The 19,573-nt window shown below is 38.0% G+C and overlaps 2 long non-coding RNA genes across 4 annotated transcripts in view; both read left to right on the forward strand.

Moving 5' to 3' along the window:
* LOC139971994 (uncharacterized) overlaps nt 1-19,573 on the forward strand; it is a 264,346-nt gene that overhangs the window by 3,418 nt on the left and 241,355 nt on the right. Inside the window, exon 1 of one of the 2 annotated variants that reach the window (XR_011794563.1) lies at nt 10,486-11,469. The exons of the other annotated variant lie outside the window; for it this stretch is intronic. This is a non-coding gene — a long non-coding RNA (uncharacterized lncRNA). Of the gene's footprint in view, nt 1-10,485; nt 11,470-19,573 lie in introns of those variants that run through there. 2 annotated transcript variants of the gene reach the window in all.
* On the forward strand, nt 12,442-19,471 carry LOC139971975 (uncharacterized). 2 transcript variants are annotated; one of them, XR_011794548.1, is made up of 4 exons: nt 12,442-12,979; nt 14,019-14,168; nt 16,466-16,577; nt 17,083-19,471. It is a non-coding gene; the product is annotated as an uncharacterized lncRNA (long non-coding RNA). The 2 variants fall into 2 exon arrangements; XR_011794547.1 differs by lacking the exon at nt 12,442-12,979 and having other exon boundaries at nt 13,639-14,168.

The following is a 19,573-nucleotide window of genomic DNA, read 5'->3' on the forward strand; positions in this document are numbered from 1 at the left end:
CCTTCGCATCGGATTTTGGACGTTTTGTTATTAATAAAGACAGAATATAGATACTGTACCTATGCACTAATGGTTACGTAAAGTAGCCTACACGGTATATGTAATGAGTATACAGCAACAAAATTATTGTCCAATTCTGAAGCGGGAAGTTTGCCTTTGACTGGTACCCATAGTTAACAAAAGAAATTGTATTTGAACAATATCTTTTGTGTTCATTGAGCACTACAGACACGATAATGCTCACAGAAAATGGTAAGGGCTATTAGCCAATCGATTCACAGGAAATTTGGAAACCACCATTGACTATTTTTAGCATGAAAATTTCTGTAATGGATATTTTGTTAACTCTGTACTTGCGGTTGATTGTTATGATTTCGTCCCCGTTCTGGCGTAGTGACGAATGTGCAAAAAGTGAGGTTTGAGAAACGCGCTCTATATATTTTCACATTTTGACTTTAGTATATCGTAATTAAAAATGGACCTTTTGTACCGAAAGTTGTCGATATATGAAATATAACAAATAGAACTTTGAGTTCTCATATTTGTTGCTGATCGAAAAATGTTTTACAAAGTAGTAATTTTAGTGTAAACATATTCGTCGTTATGTCATATATGGGGGTATAGTGGGCAAGGAGAGCCGGTTTGACAGTATAGAGTGTCCCCTGTACAAAGTGTCCGCGGGGAAACTCTCTACCATCACATTTAGTCCGGTCGGACATTGATCTGCTGAAAAATTGTGTCCCCACCTCAAAGCAAATATAGTCCGGCCGGACAAAATGTCCTGGTACAAAATGTCCGCAAATACTTCATAGTATATTTTGTCCCGCATAAAATTTTGGCAATTCGACATTCAAAAGGCAACTAAGTTTATTATATCAATCATTAAAGCAGATGCATACATAGTTTGATGTTACAGGAAATAATTGAGACGTTGTGCGTTGCTCAAAAAGAAAAAAATAGAAGGGGGAAAAAAGAAAAAAAATTAACAAGTCAACGGGATAGGGCATAGAAATGATAATTGCAGAGGTAAAAGATAACGAAATTAAAAGTTCAAACTTCATTGTAGCCGTATTTCCTCAACACACAGTGGGTAAGATTTTAAAATTAAAGTAACTGTACTTTATACGAGAGTTGCCTAGCCAATATGAAATTTCATCCGTGCATAAAGCTCATTATAGGACTGGAACTGAGGGTGTTTATCAAGATATATCATAAACGAAATCGGCAATGTTGTATAAAAAACTCAGGCCCATACACATAATTTTGAGTGCAAGCAGGGGGGGGGGTTGGGCTGGGATGGTGAGTTATCGATTTGTGTCCTGGGAAGGGGTCTTGTTAAGTCCGTGACCTATCTGTGATGAGCTCCAAAATATTTTTGTTTGCTAATAACAACCCTGAGGAAGCTGGAAGACACTTCCCTGAGACACTTGACCTTGAAAATGTCATCACTACCCCAACCCTCTCCGTACGGGCCTTACATATGTTTCTTGACCTTCATTACCACTTTATTGTTTCCATTTTTACACTTCCTTATTTTTCTCACTCAACCGCCGAGTTTTCTCTCAAAGAAGTGGAGGGGCCTTGCCCCCCCCCCCCCTTAAGCCCCGCTTCAGGCTCTACATCCCCATAAAAATGGCACGGTGTCATTTCCTAATAATAGCAATGCTTTTCGAAAAGGCAGCAATACTTGTATTCTATCAACAATGTCAGCCACTACCCTCCTCCCCGAACGAACACCTCGTCTGTTTCATTTATCATCAATTTCCAGACAATACGTTCAGGTTGTTTGCAAACACGATATTCTTTTCAAAGAGCTGCAAACATTAAAGAAATAAAATAGAAAAAAGGAAAGAATAAAACAAATACGACAGAGCAGGTTGCAATATGCTAATTTGTTTTTGTCTCATCATGTTTCTCACACTTTGAACACGTCAGTCTTACAGAGATAAGTTTGTTCAAAGGAAGTAAATGAAGTAAAAATCCGAACATGAAATTGGAAGACAGTCACAAACATAATATTCTGAATCTGTATCAGCCTGGGCAAAGAGTTAAACAATGATTATACATAGGATAATTCATGAGGAAATTGAACTGGAATGATGATTCTTTTTTGCAGCTCTGAAGCAACTTCAAGCAGGGAGGTGATACTTAATTAGAATAGGATACTACTGTCACTCTTCTTCAAACAATATGTACTTGAAACTCTCATAATCCACACGAAGAACATCCTCTTGGGAGTTGGTAAAGACCTCAATGAAAACTTGCAGAATTTTCCCTGTAAAATTTCTTCCTTGAACTCCTTTCCACACCAGGATAATCTTAAAACAGTAGTATTATCTATATAATGCTTTAATGTGCAACTTGATACCGCCAAAGTTTCTTGATTGTAAATTACAAATAAAATGGCTGATTCTCATGTATCCAACGGGTTTTTCGTTAAGACTTATACAGGAATCTATAACACGAATGAAAAGTTACAACATGAAGCAGACTATGGTCGGTAATATGTTCACTATGAGAACTCACAATGAGAACTTATCTTGAACAAAATTTCCAGAACAAAGAAACACGCCTTCACATTTGTTGTGTAATAAAGTAATGACCCGATAAAGAATTTCGAGCGTCAAATCGTCAAAGTACTGCAGACATGATTCGGCTGAGACGGACCTTTTTAGGGATTCGAAAACAGCTGGATCGTCTGCATGCCAGAGAAAAGGCGTATCTTTCTTGAAATATCTCTGAGCGGTGCAGCCTTTTCCGAGAATGAAGGAATATAAGCAGACAGGAAGTTCATTAACCCTAAGAACTTCTGTAAGTCTCCTTTGTCCTGTGGAGTAGGCATTGCCATTACATCCTCTTTCTGACTAGGATCTGGACGGATTCCTAAGTTTGAGTATGTTGATCCAAAGAAAATAATTTCATCGGTTTTGATCAGACTTTTGGCACTGTTGAACCCCAGACCCTCTTCGCGGGCAATGGTAAGAAGAGCGAGCAGGTTGGAGTCATGTTCCTCTTCTGTTAGACCAAACACAACAATATCGTAAGCAATCCCCACGTAGCCAGGCACTTGACTGATGATGTCATCCATTCGCTGCTGGAAGATGTCCTAACGTGTGGCCAATCCAAAGAGAAGCCTGCGAAAGCAGTATCTCCGGAATGGTGATCGGAAGGTTGTCATATCTTGTGAGTCTATAGCTAGGTGGACAGACCAATAACCTGCCTTTGCATCCAACTTTGAGAAATATTTTGCCTTGGCAAATGCTGGGTTAAGTTCTTCTAAAGTTGGAATTTTGTGTGGGTACCGCTTCAGGTTTTGGTTGTGCCTCTTTGGGTCCAGACATAGTCTTAAAGGAGAAATAAACTCTGGGTTTTTGACGTGTACATGCGGTAGGGAATATTTTTCTGATACCATTTATGAAATTACTAAGCAAAATATAGTTTCCCTGAATTTTACGCGAATTTCCCAATTATTTTTGTTACCCATTTGAACAACGGCCATTTTGTTAATTTGAGGATTGAGGGCGCTTCAAAAGTGACGTAGGCGAGCCACTTCGTAACTTCAAAACAATGAAGCTTTGCATACGAGTTATAGTCTATGCACACTATGTTCGAGCATCTTGCTTAGCTTATTTCACCGGTTAAATGCCCGAATGCCAAGCCTTTGGTTGTGTTAACCGAAGAGGGGAATAGGGAGCAGAAAAAGGAAAAAGATATTTCGTTATTCCAGATGGAATAAAATATCCGGAAAAGAGTGAACTTTCACTGAGGTGTACAGTACCTGTTCGTCATGTTCTCAGCAGCCGTAGGAATAGGATCCTTCTTTTTGTACCTCAAGAAATTTACAAAACAGAGTTCTAAATTAACTGGGTGCAAAAATATCTGGGATAATTCAGGTCTGTTGGTCAGACATTCTCCTGCGTTCAACAAAGCTTTTTCCGCGAACAATCTATGGCAACATACCCTCCCCCTTGTCGCTTTCCAATGGCGAACAGAGTGCACACAGACACCATTCTTCGCAGTGGCTCGCGGAACCGCTTTTCGTATCAGCAACGGAATTCGACCCAACATCACCAACAGTCGCGGACTGATTCTTTGCACAAACTCCTCCTCTCCATGTCTCAGTTCTTCCTCTGAATATTCTGGTTCGAAAAGATACGATTCCAATCCAAAGGCTTCCATTTTCTTTTTTGAAGATATTTGCTCGACAGTAAATTGGAGTGCAATGATGGACGTAAGTAACGATATCGCTAGGACTGAGTATGCGGTGAAAGCAATCTAAACACGTTAAAAATCAAATCCTTGAAAAGATCTCAAAATTTATATTTCCACTGATACTCGTTACAATAATAAATTTCACACACTTTTTAAGCATTTTTGCAGATCAATATAAAATATGTCCCAAATGCCCATTATCGTAGCATTGACCCAGATTAAATATGCAAGGTACCACTCAAAACCGGTTTGGAATGTTCGAGTTGATCTTACAGACTATGGAAATCATCATGCCAGACAAATTTTCTGCTACAAAGTGCCCGCCAGACGCCCCAAAAGGGCCCCTAAAAATGCATCTGATCAAACGACCGAGGTACCACTTGAAACCAATGTCAACTTAATGCATGAATGCCACAAAGTACTGAATGGCCCATGCCAGACAAATTTTCTGCTGCTAAGGGCCCGCCAGACGCCCCCAAATATGGCCCAAATGCCCATTATCGTAGCATTGACCCAGATTAAATATGCAAGGTACCACTCAAAACCGGTTTGGAATGTTCGGGTTGATCTTACAGAGTATGGAAATCATCATGCCAGACAATTTTCTGCTACAAAGGGGCCAACAGACACACTAAAAAAAAGGGCCCCCAAATGGGCTATGATCAATCATAGTTGGTACCACACAAAACCAATATCAAATGCAAAGGTACTTTCCACAGAGTAAAGAACTGCCAATGCAAGACAAATTTTCTTCTGCATAGGTCCCACCAGATAGAAAGAATAGGTGGCCCAAATGTGGCCCTATATATGGGTCTAAAGAATTGGATATATGTGCCTTGTAACATGACATTTGAAGCTCATGATTATATTATTTCCAGCATAAATTGGAGTTACTGTACACAAGACCAGTGTTTTAAGACCAGTGTTTTATCTTATTTAGCTATTCGCTGCTCTAAGCAAAATAAAGATAACACTTTCACCTAAGCCTCTAAATATTTTGGGATTTGCTGGTCTGGGCAAAAATTACAATTCCCCACATTATAATTCTAACACTCTGAGGAAGAGTCTTGCCTGGCTTGGATCCACAGAACTACGGATGGAAGAGCAAGAATGGGTGCTACAGCCCTGACTAGTTTGAGGGACCGGCTCTCCCAGATCATCTATTCCAAGAGGGGGAACTGAGCGAAGACTTTCAAAGTAGCCGACCAGACGTGGCTTCCGAGTTTGATGCCGATGATTCAAGTACTGAACCATCTTGGAGTGATGACTCCGACAATGAGACATAGATTTGAGCTTCCATTTGTCTTTTTAGCATCAAGTTAATGGGAATACTTAATTTTCATAAACTTACTAATTATTCTTTTGAGATCTGTCTGAATGGCAAATGCAGTGTCTTATTACAATGCACACACTCCAGTGTTTATTCACTGTCAAGAGACATGAATTTTCAGTTCTTATACTTCGAAGCAATACCTAACATGTGTCATGTTCAGAGTAATCACATAGTGATCTTTTGTTACTATCTTTGCCAATTATGATTTTAGTACATTTTAAACTAGCAAGATGACTTTCTTGAAAGGTAAAAGATTCCTTCATAGATGAAAACAAAAACCCTCATCTAGCATTCATATTTCTGAAAAATGGATGCCACATCTATTTGTTGGACTTGTTACAAGCTATTCGAATTGAATTAGTGTAATGATGGAAGTTCTAAAAGACCAAGATGGAGTAATATAGGCCAATTACTCATTTTATATTTTGTATCAAGGAATGGAGTCATACGTGGTGATATCAGTATCTGTTTGTTCAATCTCAGCATTTTAAGTCCTTTAAAGAGTGTACCTAGCATAAAGGTACATATACATTTCTATTCTTCAATTATGTATCTTTAAAAACCATATTGGACAGTTTCAACCCAAACCTTTATCGTTAAGTACACGTTATAAAGTATTTGCACCATTGTTTGATTTTTGTTTCTTTGTCTGAGCTTAAGAAACAAAACAATCTCTTTTGTTCGACTACATGTATGTCTTAAGATGACATTTAAGCGTTCTTTCTCAAGATTTTAAACTTTGTAGATTTACAATGCTAACGTAAACACAGTGTGTTAAGATGCAAAATGATTTTGGGTTTCTTATTTACAATACATAAACTGATTTTAATCTGGTCCAGTGTTTCCAGCGAAACAAAGTAACTGCTAAGTTAAACACTGCTCACGATACAAAGTACTGACTGGATAAAAGGAAAAAGAATGGATAAAAGGAAAAAGAATGGATTTGAGAATGCATTATAACTGTCAGGATCTCCCTCAAAGAGTTCGCGTCATTTTAGTTTTGCTCAATAAAATGTTCAGTAATTGATACACCTACTAGTATACTAATCTCATTTTTCCATTGGCCTATGTAGCGGGAAGGAATTTGAATAATTCAGGATGTTCTTGATTGTTATAGATTGGTTTCTTGTGGTATCTTAACTATTTAAACTGCATAATTGTTTTTACATGTGGTGGGCCCTTTGCAGAAGAAAATTTGTATTGCATTGGCATTTCTTTACTCTGTGGACTGTTACGAATGTCATGTCACAAGGCACATATAGTGTGCATCAATATACAATTAATTAGGCCCATATAGGGCCGCATTGGGCCACCTATTCTTTCTATCTGGTGGGACCTATGCAGAAGAAAATTTGTCTTGCATTGGCAGTTCTTTACTCTGTGGAAAGTACCTTTGCATTTGATATTGGTTTTGTGTGGTACCAACTATGATTGATCATAGCCCATTTGGGGTCCCTTTTTTTAGTGTGTCTGTTGGCCCCTTTGTAGCAGAAAATTTGTCTGGCGTGATGATTTCCATAGTCTGTAAGATCAACCCGAACATTCCAAACCGGTTTTGAGTGGTACCTTGCATATTTAATCTGGGTCAATGCTACGATAATGAGCATTTGGGCCATATTTGGGGGCGTCTGGCGGGCCCTTAGCAGCAGAAAATTTGTCTGGCATGGGCCATTCAGTACTTTGTGGCATTCGTGCATTAAGTTGACATTGGTTTCAAGTGGTACCTCGGTCGTTTGATCAGATGCATTTTTAGGGGCCCTTTTGGGGCGTCTGGCGGGCCCTTTGCAGCAGAAAATTTGTCTGGCATGGGCCATTCAGTACTTTGTGGCATTCGTGCATTAAGTTGACTTTGGTTTCAAGTGGTACCTCGTTCGTTTGATCAGATGCATTTTTGGGCCCCCTTTAACCGGCCCCAGGGGCCACATGCAGCAGAGGGACCACGGCAGACATCCACTTTTGGATATACTGGGTTTTTCCACAAATGTTCCAATACTCAGATATTGGTACCTCGTTCGTTGATCAAAGTGCACTGGGCTACCGGGCTAATAGTGGCAATTCTGCTACTGCAGGCCCAGGAACATCTACCACGTAGATAGTGTGCTTCAACCAGGGGGATCCGTTGTAACGACATGTTATGAATATGGATCCGAGACATGGTATCTCAGAACCATCGTAGGCAGAAAGCTTGACATTGTCTGGCTTTACATGTGACCTCCACTGGGTGTCGCCGTACACCTGTTTGATTGTTCGCAGAGGTAAAGCATTACCGTTGAACCTGTGTCAATTTTAAGTTTAAGGTGGTGTCGCCCTCTTAGGCTGGGGCACATAGCATCAAGTGTGGTAAACGCCTCAGCTCTTTGGTAATGGCTTATAGCATCCAGGCACATACCAGATACTACAACAGAGTTAAATTCCTTTCCAAAGGATTGATCATCGCTATCATAGGTTTCTTCTGGTGCAGACTGTTCATCTTGTTCACTGACCTCATGATACTGTGTGGACTTTCTACCACGGTAAATTCTGCGCGTATCATTGTATGCTGGGCATTGTTTTGGCGGATGGGAAAGCCCACATTTTCTGGTGGGAACAACCAAATTAATTGAAGCCCCAGAATCTAGGTTTTGCAGACATTGTTTACCCGGTATTATGGCTTCGTACTTCTTCACCTCAGTGGGGACTTTGTTAAGTTCATAACCTTTAGGTTTGTCTAGCAGATCTCGTTGTAATGCCTTGCATTTGGCAGAAGCTATAACTAACTCAATGACTCTCTCTGACAATTACTCTCAATGACTCTGTCATCTCAATGACTCTCTCTGACAAACTGGTAGATTAAGCTAGATTTTACTGTCCAGTGGAGCACCGTATTACGCACCGTGAGCATGCGCACTACAAAGGCACATTGTAACGTAAATTAGTTCGTAACCTGTTCGCAACGATGTACAGTGAAAAGTGTAGTGGTGAGTTTCTCCGTTACTGTGCTGTTGTAGATATAGACAGATGCACAAAGTTCGCGTAGTGTGTGTAGCCTATGCCAAGCCTACACACGATAACTGAGCAGTTGCGAAGACTTCGTGAAACGAGGTGAAAATTTGTCCATTTCCACAAATGTTCGGCTAACTTTGCTCCAGTTTCTGTCCTGGTAGGGTGGGTCGATACATGGATGGGTGATCTATCCCACCGCTGCCACCATGAAGTGATAGTACATGGAGAATATCGGTTGATTCGTAACAGAGTTTATTACAATGAATTTTTTTACAAGAACATGGTGATTGTACAGATGAATCGACTTCTGCAAGTAGCACCTACATAACTCATATCACAACAGTTAGTTGGTTCTCAAATCAGTATGACATAGTTGTTAAGTTCGGCTTGTTCCAAATGGTCATATTCGTCGTTATCCAAAAACGCATGGATCTTAGACACATTATGTTACTGAGTGGTTATAATGACGAAAGTATTCGTCAGTATGTAAAACGAGAGTGGGCATTAGGTGGACATTCGTCAAAAACCAGTTAGAAAAACCTACATAGTAGAACTTCTAACCAGGCTCAATCGATTCTTCACCTTGGAAATAGGTAAGAACAATATTTAACTAAAATTCGCCAAAAGTGCACATTCGCCACTACGCGAAAACGGGAACGAATTATTTGTTTTAAAACAAATACAATCATCTGTTCAAAGGAATAGAATTTTGGTTCTTTGGAGAAGAAGTTGTGTTCTTTTGAAAAGAAAGAAAGATATTCATTCCAAAAATTGTAATGTTTTTCATAGGCCTAGCTGTGAGTGTGTGTACTTGGGGTTTGTTTCCCCCAAAATGTTTGCAGGACGGTTTTGAGTCCCTGGCTAAAAGATTGCGTCTCAGATTCAGAATCCTACATTCGTAACCCACTGCCATAAATATATCTATTTCTCAGTTTAAAACTGAATCATTCTTCCTATTTTACCTATCTTAATATTGTTTGGACAAATATTTATCTTTGAACCATTTATATTCTTCTTCTCGAAATGGCGACGAGTTTGCCTAGACTTCTCGATCACATCAGTATCTCAATCATTGCTATGATCAAAGATCTATGTGTATATTTTTTTTAACAAACTGCAGATTTGTGTTTTTCTCAACATCTTCTCTACGACCAGGGCGTTAGTCACGCCCACCCAAACCCAAAGAACCTGTATAGAAATTAATGAATAATTTATAATGGTGATCTCTCATCCTATCGACGGCTGAGGGCTATCAAGTGAGTGACCTAACTAAAGTATCAAATATATCCAAAATAATGGGTTCAATACCAACTACAATATGAGACACATCTACAATGATCATTAAGGCTAAATATAAATGAAATATGTTACCAGTAAATATCATACGTAATGAAGCTCACATCTAGCCGACGTGGCAGTCAATGATGTAAACCATGCAGTAAGCCTCAGTCAGGTGCGAATTCCCTAAATCCATTAAATAGCATGTTCCTAATAGACACCTAAATGCATAAAAACCATATGCACCCTATTTAATAATACTCCCAGATACACAACATAGGTACCACCAAACAGTAGCAAAACTAAAGTTTAGGGTCAACCTCTGAAAAGAACTATCACCAAAGAAACTAAAGAACATATATCATTATCAGCTAATAAGGTTTCCACAAACAGATAACTTCTAATTTACATGTAGCATATACGCTTACTGTAATCTATAGTACAGAAATAATTGGAACCGATAAATAACATTGACTATATGTCATCATCGATGAAACACCGTAGTTATGAAATTACACAATGGATTGTGTAAAGTATAGCTGTCTATGGTATGACTTTAGCTATGCACACTAAGCACATTGAAGCATGTCTGTGTGCTTGAGGCCATCACAGAGTTATTGAACATTATTCAACTAAGAAGCTATATACTTCTGGCAAATACAAAGTAATTCGTACCTGTATAGAAATTATGGAGTAATTTCTACTGATGATGTCTCCGACATCCTTTCGACGGCTGAGGGCTGTCAAGTGAGTGGCATAGATCACTAGAAACTGGCCGTCTTATAGAGCCGTGGGAGAGTACCCTAATACAATACAACTTCCTGCCCAGCCCAAATAAGGAGATAAATGAACCAGCTGATTGGCTTACTCATTATCAGAAAACACCAACATTACTCAATAGCCACTAAGACACCAGGTGTAAACAATTTAGTGACGTAGTCCCAGAGAATGATATCATAAACAAAGAGGTGAACACATGGGTCACCTGTTGCAGAAGATCTCACTCTCTTGGGACAACTTTGCCCTTGAATTTATTGGCTTTTGGGTTCTGTATTGGTTTATTCTTCTTGGTTCACAATGAGGACACATCAATACCATTCCAAGAATACAAGCTTAGTTATTACAACTTCCTGCAATGAAGTGACCGGCCATTGAACTCCATGAGCACCAACAATTTGTCGGGGGAACCTATCACAGGGAGGGGGAATGTAAATCTTAGTTCTTCCTAATTTACCACAATAATAGGAGTGCTACACATAGTTCAACCATGGAGGTAAAACCGTTTTTTAACCTCCATGGTTCAACAAATCCCTGCTGGGCCACACTATAGTTACTCGATTACACGGCGTGAAGGTCTTTGTTTTATTTGGGAGAGAAATTTTTGTAGGATCAGCTTGGACTAGACATGTAACTATAGTCTATTCACTCTTGCTAGGAATACATCGTTTTATGCTTTGTCAGGCGTGTTGCCAGCCTTCGCCGTATGTGGGGAAACTAAATGTTTTCCTTATTTTAAGGTTCAATGAATATGAGTTTAAGTAGTATCTAACATCCCATACTGTGAAAACCACAAAATCTCAAACAAATTCAGCTACGTCAACAAATCAGGTCAAGTGTGGCATATTTGTAGATTTTCACAACGAAAACGTCGCGCTTCTGCAACTGTAAGTATATGATTTGTTTCCTCCTAATTGGCTTAAATTATCGTGTGAAATATAACCATTTTCGAATGAAGAGCTTTTGATTAAATTTTAAGTTCCACCTATGATTATTTTTGCAATTTATAAACAGATCTCAGTACATTCTCAACATTTCTAACGTTATAGTACATGTTATGCTAGGTGGCAGGCTGTAAGGTACGGGCGTAACGTTAATACCTATTGACTATGTTGTTAGTTTTACTGAAATTACCAATGGTCACTTGCACTTCGCAAGCATGAGAACTAATTCAGTGTGATGTCAATCGACGTCAAAATGGCTCTATAACTCACTACAATAATATGCATACTGTTAGTGTTATGTTGCCAGTGGAAGAGTAGAAGGCCTTCTTTTTACATTTTGACTATTTTGCTAAGCCAGCTTAAGTTAAAGTATAGGCTAAGCAACAGTTGACGTTTAAGGTCGATCTCCAGTCTGCACCACTGATCTAAATATACCCGGATCCATTCTGAATTGTATAGAGATATCTTACTTAAATAACATTTGTTCATATCAAGTGAAAAATTCCAGTTTAAAGTGCATCTTGAAACTCACAGTTTGTTACTCATGACCGTTATTTCGCCGTCTTAGTCGGCATCAAAGTTTAGTTTGAATAAATACTTATAAATATATATATATATATATATATATATATATATATATATATATATATATATATATATATATATATATATATATATAAACCAAACATTGGCTGTTTTACTTCCAATAACTTACCTAATTCAAGTATTGTATCTCACTCGAGATCCAGCCTTTCTCTACATGCAGCATAGTTGTTTAACAGTTTTTCCGTTATTCCTATATATATATATATATATATATATATATATATATTTATATATATATACATATATGCATATATATATATATATATATATACATACATACATACATACATACACACACATACATACATACATACATACATACATACATACATACATACATACATACATACAGACCGACACCTCAGTGTTGGGACACCACTCTTGGTACATATTTAACCCATAGTTGGGGTACAGATTTGTATCTTTGGACCAATTTGCAGACATGGGAAGAAACACATTGTAATACGTTTCCACACATCATAGTAAGGTCCCAGGGTGCAGATTTCTCTTACAAATCCTATTGTGTTTTGCCTAATTTAGAACAACAAATTTCTTTCAATTTATTTCTTATTGTAATGTTGTAAATGAGAAATGTAATAACAAAATTAAAATATTACTTAATACTGAAATTTGCAGGCAATTCTATACATCACTTTCATAGTTAAAAGCTATAGTTCTGGACCATGTAGTGTTCCTTATACATAGAACAATGGTGAGAAAATATCAGACTTTTATTTCTTTTATTTATGTAATTGGATTTTAAGTATCAGGAACTTCTGAAGGGTTAACACTCCAATTCCCCAGGTGTGGGACAGCGCTACTGGATCCTTTGAAGCCACTTTACTGGGTAACATTTTGTAACTTTTGGAAAGATGACCGACTTCAGGCGCGTAGCTGGGGGGGGGGGCCGAAAGGGGCAGCCGCCCCCCCCCCCCCTCCTTGAGCATATTTAAAAAAAAAATTAAATATTTTTATGATATCGCTAGTATTTTCAAAAGAGAAAATGCTAAGATGCAACTTACAAGGCCTGGGAAGTGCCATTTCCAGCAATCTGGAAGGCATTTTCAGCCAAAATTTTCTTGTACGCTTCGCGCCAAAATGATGGCGCTACGCTTAGATAGTTTGCAATGCCGAATCTACAGTTTCGCCCCTCCCTTGGCAAATTCCTGGCTACGCGCCTGACTGACTTAGAAGGAAAAATAGTAAAATATGGTTTTGCACATGAACATGGAGGGAACAGGCTGTATAATTACTCACATGTTGGCCAGTTTGTGTTTCCGATATGCAGCTATATGCTGTATGAAGTGTAAATCATGTTGTGCTATTTTTACTTTTATTTTATTTCGCATGATACATCGACAATATGACATTCTTCATTGACATTAAAAATATGAATTATTGTAAATAGGTTTTGAGAACTCTCAGCTATATTGATTGTTTGATGAGAGAGATCCTGTCCGTAATATTTCTTTCAAATGAGACAAAAACTACTAGCAAAAAAAATTGGTGTGAACATCTCTGACTTGAAGTTCAATTTTCTCCAGTAAAGTTTAGAAAGGCAGTCATGTGGCAGTGGCACCTGCTTATGATTCGTCGATTTGCTTAGAATGTATGGATTTTTCTCTTCTAATATTTAGTGCAAAACATAGCCTAATCAGATTGTTTTGGGTTATAAGCCACACTGTTTGTAACAGCATTCTCATTAATCTATGTGGTGTAAAATCCTATTTAATCATACACTCTAAAAACGTCCTGGTGTAATAATCTTGGTTACCTCAAAGTGACACCATTGGGGTTCAAATATTAGCAGCCACCCTGTATTCTGGTTAGCCTGACGTGAATTTTATCACGCTCTAACTTTTAACTACTTTCCTGGTTGAATTCAGTGACGTAATTGACATGCTAACTTCACGGGCTTTTCACAACTAGCACAGTGTCGGTCGAAATATTTCACATCAGGCCAGAAACCATGGATGAGTTTGTCAAAGAAAAATTAGCAGAATGGAACCTATCATCACTGAATGACACATTTGAAGGTAAAGTTTGTTTTGATTATTGTGATGCAGAAAGGTTTAACCTATTTTCTTTGAAATACGTGCGATTGTCTTAACAGACGTTTGGTAGGCCAATGAAGTGGGCTAACACTAAGTTGACATAGTAAAAGGGCTATAGGCCCAACGTTAGGACAGGTCTAGCAATGGATAAGCCTATACATTACAGTACCTTAAATTTTGCACAGTCCTGTTCGAAGGCTAATATAATGCAGACAATGCCAAGGCTAGGCCTACATTAAACCAGTTGCCGTGACTTATGCCGCCCTGTAAATAAATGCCCTAAAAAGGAGCGAACGGTCACTAAAAATGGTTACTCTTGTGTGTTTTTGCTAAATTTTATGACAGAAATTTATCCTACTGTAGCAACTACAATATTACAATTGCAACTCTAATAGTTTGTGCATAGGCTACGCATAGCCTAACAGTATTAGGCTAGGCCTGCTGATACTAATGGCTAGGCATACTAATGTTAATTCCCACTGTTAATTGTTGCTTAGTTAGGCTAGGACTGTGTGTCAGGCCTATAAACGTGTTAAACTAGTCTATCAAGGGTAATGTTATTTTCCACACACGTTACTTTCAGCTGAAACAAAACAGTGTTTTCCGTACACAAATTTGACAGCAGAAAACAATGATTTTTTCAGCGGAAAGTACCGTTTTTTGGGGAGGAACAGAATGAAGTGCCTCCTGACACGGATGGACAAAAGCGATGCAGCTAAGACAAAAATCGCCTATGATTTTAGATGTAAATCTGTTGCAAAATGCGTGCTCAGGCCCTTACTTATACAGCCATTTCCAGCGAAAATCAAAAAGATACCGCCTTTTACAACATTTTTTTTTAAACCATCATAACGCAGACCGCATTTTTAATACTTTATTAGAAACTCAATCCTTCATAACGCGGGCATTCCTTTGCCCTTTTATCCGCTGACTGCCTCATACTCCTTTAATAATCCCTAATTACCAACACCCCAAGCCTCCTGTAAAATGTAAATTATAAGCTCAGCTTAACTTTTCTGACATGAACTCAGTCTAACCATCCTTTATCAACGTTCTTTGATACTTTCTCATGTTATTTTCATCATCCTGCCTTAATTTGGTATCCTAAAATTGAGGAAAAATATAGTGTACAGGTAGATGAAGAAAAAGTTGCTTTCCGCACAAGAATTTTTTCAGTGGAAAGTAATGTGCGTAAAGTAATGTGTGCGAAAAAAAACACTTACAAATTACAATTACACTTCAGGGAATAATTTGTTCAGTATCCCATCTCATTTTGCTACACAATCTAGTCAAATTGTACACAAATGGAAAAAAGTGTAGTGCTCAGTTTTATGAATGAATGAATGCTTACAACCTTTTCCATGAACAGCATATTGAACTTTGGGAAAGCGCCCCCTTAAACCTTAAAAATGCCCTCATAAATACATTAAGGGGGGCTTTTTTAGCTTTTCATTTTCCAAAATTGCCCCCCAGAGCCAAATCTAAATTCCTACCCTGCATTGCAAGTGGTGCACTATATTTGAGCCAAATTTAGCTTTAGCTCATTTGTATCGCGTGCCGTTTTAATCAACACTCTACCTGCCGAAAAAGACTCGGATCCGATCTTGTCAGATTTTTAACATCTAGTTAAGAACTCGTTAATGCGGACATAATATTTCAGTTGAGAAGCATTCCACAGTCAAATAAGCCTATTGCTAATTAACAGACTTTATAGAGCTGCAGCACTTTGTTGCCTGTTGTTACTGGCTTACTCTGTACATGTACCTTGCTAATTTTAATTACATTATGTAATATTGAATTAAGTACTTTTTTAATTCGTTTTTTTTTTCTTTTTTGGGGGGGGGGGGTTAAAAGTGATGTTGAATGAGGTGGCTCAAGCTTCCAAGAGGCCAGGGAACCAAAATGAAAACTCGGGAAGGGGCGTTTCCGGCCATCTGGGGGGTTTGTGAAACCAAAATTTTCTTGTACGCTTCGCGCCAACCGATGGTGGCTCTCCACTCAGATAGTCATGCCTACAGAGAATCCTGGCTACGCCCCTGGTACTAATACTGTCTCTTAGATCTTAGAGGAAACACTGGTAGTGATCTAATGAATGACAGTTTTTATTAAATTGACATGATTATAGAATACAAATTTTTTGTAGATGGAGCTTCAAATCAGAAAAGGTTAAAAATGTTTCATATAATTTTTTGATGAAGGCTCTTGGTGGGGGAACTAACTTCAATCGTACTGTACCAAAGGGATTACATTTGAACCATGTTTCACTATTTTTTCTTCAGAGAACATGATCGATGAGGAAGCTTTCTTGTTGCTAAACCAAGCAGCCTCAACAGAAATGGTGAAAGCTGTGGGACCATGAAAAAGTTCCTGAAAAAATTACAAGAAGAACAGGTACATACTATTTTGGACTGACACACAGTGAATAGTTAATTTTAGTAATCATTGCAGTGACTATGCAGTATCTTCAACCAATTGGGTCTTTACAACCAGTCTTTTATAATGCTCTTTTATGCTGTAAATGCTTTTTTTTTTGTGTTCTTATAGTACTGGCAGTAGTGGGAAAAGTGGGGAGCTTCCCTTGTTTAAAGTTGTAAATGAACTCTCCTAATGGACTTATTTTCCAAGGTTTTGATTGTTTTAAAGAATTAAAAAGGAACTTCCAAAAATAAGGCTACAACAGACAAGGTTGCAGTCTGTTTATAGACATGACTAGTTACTTAAAGATGACTGAATGTCTTGTGAGGTAAATTTCTTTCAGGGTGGTTAAAGACTTAACAATTTTGCCCGAAGGTGACCATATTTGAATATCTGGCATATTTGGGGCCAATGCAGCATACCTTCAAAGTGTTCTTTTCCAGCAAGTGTATATTTAATCTGCATTTTTCTGTTTTTGAAGGTTGGCACCAACATGCCCAAATACTTGGAGGAAGTTGACAACCGCCAGCCTTTTGTCTTAATAATGGGTGATCGGAATGCTACCCATCAATATTTTGTTGTGGCGGATGGGCATGGATTAGAGCATCAGACCCTACTACAAGCTCTTGATGTTTGCTTCAAGTTGTTCTATGTATTAGACCTTCACTATCCGTGGCAATGTGCGGTCACATGGGAGTTTGCCCAGAAGGTTCTTTACGAACTGGACAGTAACGTCAAATCAAAAACATCAACTGCCCTGATTGCAATGAGGGCTGCATTGAAAGCAGGAATGGATGACTGATGCCAGGCGCTTGAAACAGCATCACTTATTTCCAACTATTGTTCATTCTCTTTTATTGTAATGGTTTGTAATGTGTCGAAACGTGACATCAATATCATTTGTTTGTTATAACTTTTCTTCCTATCTTTGATTTGATTTGATTTGATTTATTTTGTTTTTTCACGTGCAAATATACAAGGTGAAAGGAAGTCTTCTATAAAGCATACAATAGCTTAACAATGTAGAAGACTCCCTTAAGAAAGAAAAGAGAAGAAAAAATTAAAGATCAAATTAAACGTTTCGACAATAAATCAGTACTAGAGTTGGCCTATCTTTGTCAACATTTGTAGCAATTCTTCCAACCAGTCTCCCAAGGGGAATCTACCGTCCTTCATACGGGTTATTAAGTTTTCAATACATCGTAACTACAAATGAGCTTTCAATTTGTGTGTACTTATCTGTCAAAGACCAGAACGATGCATTCAGTTAGTATTAATAGTTCAACCTTAGGGAGAGGTGAGTCCATCAAGTTTCTCCTCTAGTCCTCTATAACACTTTTTGTTTTAGATAGTCAAAGACTTTTCAGTTCGTGAACAATTTCTTAACACTTTTTTATTTTCACTCATAGCATGATAAATCAGAATCAGCTGTATATTTAAAACTTCATAGACATGGTATTGCTGTTCATGGAATCAAGGGTCATTTGACAAACTGAAACTGTGATGAAAATTTCAAACTATCATTAAATCTTACTGAAATCAAAACTTTTTTGAAGTACATAGTTTTCATGGTTCCATATCAAAAGGGAACATCGGTCAACATCTGACAACCTTGTAGCAAAAAATAACATGTGATGCAAAATTCATGTATGGTTCATCATGGTATACGAAACCCTCGTTGTATTTGATTGATTTCAATGGGTTTTGAATAATAATGACTAAACATTTTCAGCAGTTCAAAAGATTTCCCTATTCAACTCCTGCTGGAGTATTTTAAGAAAGATGACTAAAGGCAGTAGTACAACACTATTTTTCTTAAAATTTTTTTAAAGTAATTAATTACTTGTAGTTATATGCTTACTTTAAACTTCAAATCTTTCACCATGTGTGTTATCCATGTTTTTTGTACAATAGTAATTTTAGCTGATATTATTTTAGTAGTAATAGCTGTACTTTGTATGTGAAACCAAGGGCGGCGGAACCGGGGGGGGGGCACAGGGGGCATGTGCCCCCCACTTTTCCTCAGGTTAAAAATGTGTCCTTTTTCTACATAAAAATTGAGGTGTCTCAATTAGCAAGAGAACCAGAATGAACACTCGGGAAGGGCCGTTTCCGGCCATCTGAGGGGTTTGTAAAACCAAAAAATTTTCTTGTACGCTCTGCGCCAACCGATGGTGGCGCTCCGCTCAGGTAGTCGTGCATACAACTTTGCAAATCCTGGCACGATCCAGACTTTTAAAGAATCTCTGTGGGTCAAACTCAAAGCTATTTCCACTGCAGGAAAACTTTGTTAAGATACTAACAAGAAATAAACTCTAATTCGGAAGATTCCTACATTAGCAACTAGCATGATTTCACCTCATTTGGTCTCAAAAGAAAACTACTTCCTTGTTTCCCAATTTGCACATTGGATATTGCAGTGCTAGCATACAAATTTTGCTTGAGGAGGGGGGGGGGGTTGATGGAGTGATGTGTATACGCAAATAAGATAGTACAATAAGAGTTATAAAGGGTGCTAAATATAAGGCTGCATCAGTCGAATCGAATTTCTGCAAAGTGCCCTTTGATGTCGGTGCCCCCCCAGATTAAAAGTGCTTCAGCCACCCTTGTGTAAAACACCCGCCATAATATTGTTTTAATGTTTACATGTTTACTTATTGATATGATACAAACACTAGTTAAAGTATTACCTTCTTAATATCTGTCCATTATGCCTCTCATTCTTCTAATGCATTTGCCTGATTATAAATCTATATATATATTTACACCACTTGCCATCAAACATTCTCTTACTTTTACATTCATGTTTTACTATTTGTTGATTGAAGATTTACTAAAGATGTTTTATGAATAGATAGTTACACCCTCAAGTTTTTGTACTTGTTTATTTTTGTACACGTTTTTACTTGTTTGTGTTTCAGTTTGTTCAATACGTACCATGCCACGTTACAATGCTATTGTTATGCAATATC

Source organism: Apostichopus japonicus, chromosome 8, assembly GCF_037975245.1.
Source record: "Apostichopus japonicus isolate 1M-3 chromosome 8, ASM3797524v1, whole genome shotgun sequence".
NCBI classification, from domain to species: Eukaryota; Metazoa; Echinodermata; class Holothuroidea; order Aspidochirotida; family Stichopodidae; genus Apostichopus; species Apostichopus japonicus.